Here is an 8413-nt window from a genome sequence, read left to right on the forward strand (position 1 = left end):
ATGACTTTCAGAGCAGCAAGGAGAAAAGAAGGGTCCAGGGACACCTTGGAGCATCCTGCCGGTACCTGAAGGAGCTGAAGGAAAGCTGGAGAGGGACTTATTACAAGGGCACATAGAGATAGGACAAGAGGGAATGGTTTTAAGCTGGAAGAGGGTAAATTTGGGTTAGACATGAGGAAGAAAATATTTAGTGTCCACAGATTGCTCAAGGAGGTTACGGATGCCCCATCCCAGGTTGGATGGGGCTTGGAGCAACCTGGGCTGGTGGGAAGTGTCCCTGCCCATGCAGGGGGTTGGAACTGGGTGATCTTTAGGGTCTTTTCCAACTCAAACTATTCTGTGATTATCACTGGGGAGCTCTAAATCCACCACAGCACCTCGGCTGTGAGGGGATGGGGGTAATGGGACCGCTGACAGTAGGTCTGGATGGCCATCACCCAGCTCTCTTTATTTCTGGTGGTTTCAGAAGAGTTAAAAGTTGTATTTTTCCACAGGAAGAACAGCCTAAAACAAGCACCAGTGACAGTAACTGCTCTGGCTGGTTTTGCTGTCAGTGGTGGGGTCTTCATACACCATCACTTTCAGAATCATGTAATCTCTGGCAGGGAGAGATGCCCAACCACCTCTTTGGTGGCCAGAAGTAAGCTCCTTCCACCCTTTGCCTTCTGGAGGAGCTGAGGCCATTTCAGAGTTAAACCTGCACTGGTTTTCTGCTGAACACACAGTACTAAACTTCACCATCTCGTGCTCAGTATAAATAAAAGCCCCTGTGGTGGACTGGTGAGGCCAAGGGCTGCTGGCAGCAGGGAGCTGCCAACCCCAGAAAAAGGCTTGGTGGTGGGAAAAGATGCTGAAAGGGGCTCAGGAGAACCAGGGACTTCGTTGTAGCTATGAAAGCATCAGCTGAGCTGAAAACCAAGCAGGAAGAACCCACCTCAAAGCACAGTGGGCAAGGGGAGGTGTAAAGCTGTTTGATTTGCTTTAAATAGAAATCATCAAAGAAGAAGAGGTCTGGGTCAGTGTTTTGGCCACAGTTTGCTTCTGCTGTGGATCACTGGATTGCTCAGGGGACTTTTCACCAGATGCTCTGGGTGGGTCTGGCCTGGGATTTTCCAGTCAAGTGTTTCTCCCTGCCTCTGGGATGGATGAGAAGACAAGGAGGAGGTAGGGCTGGCTGGTCTGCCCACACATCTCTCATTTTAACAGGTTCAGGTGTCCCTGAGTTTCACCTCCTTTCCATCTGCTTTGGTTTCAGGTTCATGACACCCTGATGCTATGATTTATCCAGAGCTCGTGAGCAAACACAGAGCTTAAATGAATTTTATCTAAGAATACTTTATGCTAGCCTGATTCAGGCCAGGGACTCGAAGCAGACTTCTGAGGTTTTGATGAATGTGCTCATCACCCACTGTCTGCTCTTGAAAGGTGATGATTCCTTAGGAATTCCTTTCCATGTGAATAAAGACTTCTTAGTTCACTCTGGAGCTGCCCTCCACCCACCCAGCCTGAAGGGCTGGGCCATCATTTCATCTCCCTGCCCTGGCTGCCTTCTTGAAGCTTAAATGAAACCAAATTGGTAAACACCTTGTTATCTCCAGAACATCAAATTATAGGCTCAAAACATTACCAGAGTGCACACAGCTTCCAAGTGTTGCTGGACCAGTTCATAACCCATGTCTGCTGTTTCTAGAGCAGGAACCCTCAAGGTTCCTGGCTCCTGAATTCAGATCAAGCATCTCGTTTTCTACTTACTTTCCACTAAAAAGTTTCATGCTGATTTATTGCACTAGACAGCACAGCTGGGAGATAGAAACATGGATCAACTAGAAGAATACTATGTCTGGTCTGTATAGGAAAAAAAAAGAAGTATCATCCTTTAACTGCTGTGGTGGCAATGTTGGAGTCACTCCCCATCCAAACCCTGGTGAAGATGTGGAGCCGTACCCCAGCAAACTGACTGATTACTGCTGGGATGGAAAGAATTTCAATACTTTGCTTTGAAAACATGCAGAGATGGGGAAGATAAACAATCAGCAAATTGCACTCACAGGTGAGTCAAATTTCATCTCTACATCTGTGAGGAAATAATCACATTTAATGCTGTCCACCTCTCATGCAGGAGAATCATACAAGCCCTGTAGATACCATTTCCTCCATCCACTCTTGAAATGGGGCTGACAGCAGTTCCAAATCATGCATGGGTTTTCCACCAAGAACCCTGTTTCAACCTTTAAGGTTGAATCTGGAGAAGCACAACAGCATCCAATGTACCCATTCCTCATGAGAACATGGGGCACTTTTGCAGAAGTTTTCTGCGCTGTGTGGAGTGACTGTACAGGGAGAGACATAAGAGAAAAGTGATTCTGGGAAGTCCAGCAGTTTTATATCTTGTTCTTCAAAGCATGGGAATAGTACTTGCCTGAAATGTTAGGTTTTTGTACAAGAGAAGAGTCTTCTTTAAGCAGAACTCAAAATTGAACAATATAGCAGTAACACTTCCAGGCAGCTTTATGTCTGTAAAGGTAAAAATTGGATAAATAGGCTGTTGTTCACCATATAAAAATAATTAAAAATCCTCTGATAATCAGGCAAACTAAAAGGTTGAAAGGATGAAAATTCAGAGGTAGTATCCCACAATTAACTATTTCATCATATCCACAGGAACAGCTTTATTAAATTCCAGGTACCAAATCAGTCCTGCCCTCTGCCTGCCCAAGCTTTGCCACAGTTCCTCTTGTATTCTGCTCTGGGAGCTGAATTCACCCCAGCCTGGGCAAGGACAGGGGTGACTGGGCTCAATTTTTTTAAATCTGGGTGCTCTGCCTCCTGTAGTTGGGCTCAGACTTTAATCATCTGGGAAATGCATCAATTGACCCTTTGGTCTTCTGGTCCCCAGCAGGGATGAGCAAGTACAGGGTAAGTTGCTTTGATTCTGTTGTTTTGCTTCATGGATGGGACAGGGCCAGAATTTGGGAAGGGTTTTAGGGGGCAGAAGGGGAGAAGTTTGTCAGGCTCTTGATTAGTGGGACAAAAGATTGGTAAGTTGAGATAGATAATTTTTTTTTCATTTGGGTACTGTTACAAATCTGATTTATTCTATTGTTGTTTCCATCTACAAAACCTCAGCATCAATGAAAACTTGTTGTGCTTTAAATACCAAGTTGTATCCATGTCCCTGGAAGGCAAACCCCAGTGCCCACATGATAACATGCGGACTGGATGAACCAGTTTGGTGCAGCTGAACTTCTGAACTGGAGCTGGATCACATCCCACCACTTGGAAACCCAGAAGGAGGTAACCACATGACTTTGCCTACCAGGCCACATAAAAACACCTTCAGACTCTGTGTAAATCCTGCTTAGACCTGAGGGGCTGAACATGACCGAGGAGCTGTGTCCAGAAGCAGTATCCAGGTGGCAATCCATAGTACAAGAATGAGATCAATGGGGAAGGTGGGAAGGCAGGGAATTTAGCAGCATCTTTAGTGGTGTCATCCTGAAAGTCTTCAACACCTGTATCTGATGGAAAAGAGGGAGGTGAATTACTATGGCTTTAAGCACTCCAGGCAAACCTTAGAAGAGCCAGCCAGAGCATTTTGTGTGTGCTTGCCTAAAATCAACCTTTTGAAAAATCCAAAGAGTGTAAATGGTGGAGAATAAGCTGGCTCCAGGAACCAGCACCTGGAGATGCCTCTTCCAGGTCCTTCCTCACCATGGGACCACCCAGTCCCACCTGTGAATAGGTTGCACTGCCAGGGCCAGGGCTAAGAAGCATATCTGCTTCTGTTATCACTAATTAACCCAATTACCAGGCTGGCCAGGGCATGGACACAGCTGAAGCAATTCAATCCATGTCCCCTCTTCGGAGCAGACAGAAAAGGCTCTGGCTGGGGGGACACTCAGAGGTTTGGCTTTGATCCCTCTGGAAGAGCCTTTGCTGTAGAAGGGCACCCAATATCTGCTTTCTAGAACACAAAGCTGGAGGCTTTGAAGTTTTTCCTACAGCTCCCCATGGCAAAGCCATCATTTAGGTTGTTCAGTGGCAAAGATCAGATTTGGGGCATTCTCCAATAACCCACTGCATCATCATTTACTCCCATTACTAACACTCCAGAACGATTTCAATGACCTTTGCAAAAACAATATCAGCCTGGACTGACATGCTTGCTTTAGAAGATGCTAATCAATATCTATTTTGTTAGCCAATATGGTTATGTCTCCTCTTATTGTGATTTATTTCGGTTTTGTTGACCAGAGGTGGCTGAATGGGTGATAACAGCACTGCAAGTGGCAAGGGTTAATAAATTCAGATGAGGTTGTCATCTTATTACCAGAGTGCAGGAAGTGAAGCACAACCATTTCATTAACCCAGTCGCAATGAATTTCATGCAACATGCAGTTAACACTTCATCTATTAAAACTGCAAAGCAGATGGTAGTCAGCAGCCTTGTCTGCTGTAAATAGGCTACCCATTTAAATTACTTGCAGCACAGGATTTTATAGGACAAAATTATCTAGTTATTAAATGGTGAGATGTTTAATAATCGCTTTCTTTTAAGTCGGGCATATATCAGACACTTTGCCCAAGAGTAGGAAACTATTTCCATTAAATCCCCCAAATGGAGAGCTAAAAAGAAAAAAGAAAATTTTTTTTTAAAGGAAAAAACTGTGATGAATTAGCATTTCTTCAAGCTCCAAGGCCTTCAGTCATCATCTCTGCTGGAGAATGTATACCCCATTAGATATTCTTACCCTGCTTTCCATATCTGAGAGATTTTTATTGTTCACACAAATGGATAACCTGCTTTGACTATTAAAAGGCTACATTTCTGAAGAGATGAGTAGTTTCCCTCTTGCTCTTGAAAACCTATTGTCATAAATATTACCCAATTTCACATTTTGCTTTTCATTTCCCCCAGTTAGGGAGAGTTATATGAGATTATGGCTGCACATGAAGACGTGGGGCTGGGTATCAAAGGTGGTGGCAAGTACTTGGTGCCTGAAGCTGAGTAGCCACTTTGCTTCCCTGTCTCTTATCCTAGGAAGAGGAATGTAAACTTAAAAAAAAAATCAAGCCCAAACCCAAAAGTGTATAATATGACTTCATATGCACAGAACAATTTAGACACTTCTGGAACTTGCCAGCTCTTGAAATTATTTCATGCACAGAGTTGCTGCCCTCACATAAAATACAAGGCAGAGATGCTAGGAAGAAGCAAAGAGGCTCTCCTAAAATTCTCGTTGCCTCAGGACTCTGTGAAACCCATTTTTCAGCAAGGAAGCAAATGCTTGTTTGAAATCAGAGCAGAAGCCCAGGAAGAAAAGGAAAACCTGAGCCAGCAGAGCAAGTAGGTCGTTGCAGCTCCAGGACTTTGTGGCTCCTTCAGTCCCAAGCAAGGGCTAAAAATCATCTTCCCACTCCTTCAGAGAAAATAGACCTGATGGACTGACCTCCTCCAGCATTCTCCTTCTCCCTGAAAAGGCAGAGGGTTGACAACAAGGCTCTGCTTCTGGTGAGCAAGGTTCATTAAGCCCAGAGAAAGCTGGAGGGTGTGCATTCATTTATTTGAATGACTCTCGGAGACTCCTTTATTTGAATGACTTTTTCCTTAGAGAGGCAGAAGGCAAGTGTGTCCTTTGTCACCTCCTATGATTGCTCTGTCCACTGAACCACTAGCAATAGCTATCAGAAAGTCTCCAGAGATTCAAGGCATCACAATCCATGACAAAGGACAGAAATTGCTCTTTTCACAGATGACATCCTGCTTTATCTCAGCAAAACACAAATCTCCGTTCAGTGCCTGAAGTAGTCCTGGAACTTCTGGAATAAGGCTTCATGTAAATACAACTAAATAAGAGGTGATCCTTACATAATCATCCAGTGAGAGGGTTTTTTCCTTCTCTCTGCTATTCACTCCCAAAGAAATTCAACTATTGGAACCAGCACCACCCTACAAAATTCTGCTGCAGTCCATACTTAGCCCTTCCAATCAAGGTTAAGAAGGTCTTTGCCTTTTATTGTACCTAGTAGCACAGGTTTGGTTGGGCTGGATAAAATAAAAAAAAAAGCAAAATGAAGGTTTAACCCCAAAGGGAAAATGTTATTAGCTGGCACTTTTACCTGCTCTCTTGGGAAGGGCAAGCAGAGCTCCCAGCACCAGCTCCTTTGCCTGAGTAGCCACGGGAGCACTTGACTACTCCTCATCCTTTCCAGGAGGCTTGTGATGAAGGTTTATGGCCTTTCTGGGGAGAACAGCCACACCTAGAGACTATCCCATCATTTCTGGGAGAAGGACAATCATGTGCAGCCATGCTCACCTCCAGGCCCCAACAGATCCCTACAGCAGGAGGATATAAAACTTAGAAGATGGGGAGGAGAGAGATGAGGAGCATCTTGATCCTTGATCAAGACCAAAACCAAATAAACTTCAAACAGTTCAAAACTAAGTTCTGTTCAGTTTCCGTACACAGAAACAGGAAAAAATTTAGTGTGAGGGCAGTGAGATACTGGCACAGGTGGATCCCTCATCCCAAGGAAGTTCAAGGCCAGGTTGGATGGAGCTTGGAGCAGCCTGTGCTGGTGGGAAGTGTCCCTGCACATGGCAGGGGAAGTCTGAACTGGGTGATTTTTATTGTCCCCAAACCATCCTGTGATTCTATGATACTCTAAGCCATTTCCTCCCTAGCTGCTGCTGCTGAAGCAGGTGTGGGAGACAGTGTTCTAAGTGACAGGACTGCTGCAAGTGGGTTTCTGCCCTCCTCCTTCACTCAGAAGAAAAGCAAAACAAGCACTTTAATACCATAACTTTGAGAGTGGCAGCTTTTAAGGAGCTATAATTTACTGTCACTTCATGGATACCAAACCATTTGAATATCCACAACCTGACAATTTCTCCCTATTAACATCATTGGCTGGGCTTCCTATGAAAAGAAACACTTTAAAGCTTGGAAGATGCAACTCCAAGACTGTGAAAGAGATTAAAATATTGATAGGATATCAGTTGGATAGGATACTGGTTGGATATTGATTCATTTGCTCTGACAAATCAATATTACTTCTCAGTCTGAGATGCTGAGGCATTTACATCAGGGTACAGTGACCATCCTGGGCCAACTCAAGAGGCCAAAGTCAGGCCCAGAAACAGTCCCAGCCTCCTGACTACCAAATCAGTGCTTTATCAACAAAATGCATTTGCTTTAATATGTTCATTTTTAATGCAGATTAGGTAGATGAGAGGGAAATTTAATCATTTAGAAGGACTAATAACTATGCTAATGTATTCAGATAAAATAAGCATTCGCATATGCTGGAAACCTTTATAGTGTAATAAACTTCTGTTATCTTTTGAGGTGTGCAGTGCTTTGATTTTCATATGCCAGCTCCTCTTTATGTCAAGTGCAATAAAAACACACTTTTTAAAAAGACTGCAAAGTTCAAGACTGCTGAATCTCTTATCAGCAGTGCTTGGGGGAAGTGCTGACAAACTACTCCCAATAGTGGGCTGGGGGGCTTGGGCTTTCTTTGGTTGGGTGGGGTTTTTCCCCTCTAACAAAATGTGTCAAATGAGTTGGATGCCTTGGATGTGAGAGGTGGCACAGAGTTTTGAGGATGTTTATTTCAATGGGTCTGAGACTTTGTGTGTACAGGCACACTAATCCCTTTGGTAGTTACTTTTCTTTTCCTGCATATGACCAAACACCTGCTTTGATCCTCTCTAAATTCCTGACATTCCTCCCATCACACAGACACATTTCCAAAGTTTTTTTTTTTCTTTTTTTTCCCCTCTCTGCTCTTGCAGGAAGAGTTACCAATGATGTACTCAGCCCTGGTGAGGCCACACCATGAGTACTGTGTCCAGTTCTGGGCCTCTCAGCTTAGGAAGGATATCGAGGTGCTGGAGCAGGTCCAAAGGAGGGCAACCAGGCTGGTGAAGGGACTCAAGCACAGATCCTATGAGGAGAGGCTGAGGGAGCTGGGGTTGTTCAGCCTGGAGAAGAGGAGGCTCAGGGGAGACCTCATCACTCTCTCCAACTCCCTGAAAGGAGGTTGGAGCCAGGGGGGGGTTGGGCTCTTTTCCCAGGCAACTCTCAGCAAGACAAGAGGGCACAGTCTCAAGTTGTGCCAGGGGAGGTTTAGGTTGGATATTAGAAAGAATTTCTTTCTGGAGAGGGTGATCAGGCATTGGAATGGGCTGCCCAGGGAAGTAGTGGATTCTCCGTCCCTGGAGATATTTCAAAAGAGCCTGGATGTGGCACTGAGTGCCATGGGCTGGGAACTGCAGCGGGAGTGGATCAAGGGTTGGACTTGATGATCTCTGAGGTCCCTTCCAACCCAGTTGATTCTATGATTCTATGATGTGCCAGTGATCCCTGCCATCATGTGGGACATTTGCAGCCTTATCCCTGCCTGCAGT

This window comes from Calypte anna, chromosome 4A (genome assembly GCF_003957555.1).
Source record: "Calypte anna isolate BGI_N300 chromosome 4A, bCalAnn1_v1.p, whole genome shotgun sequence".
NCBI lineage: Eukaryota > Metazoa > Chordata > Aves > Apodiformes > Trochilidae > Calypte > Calypte anna.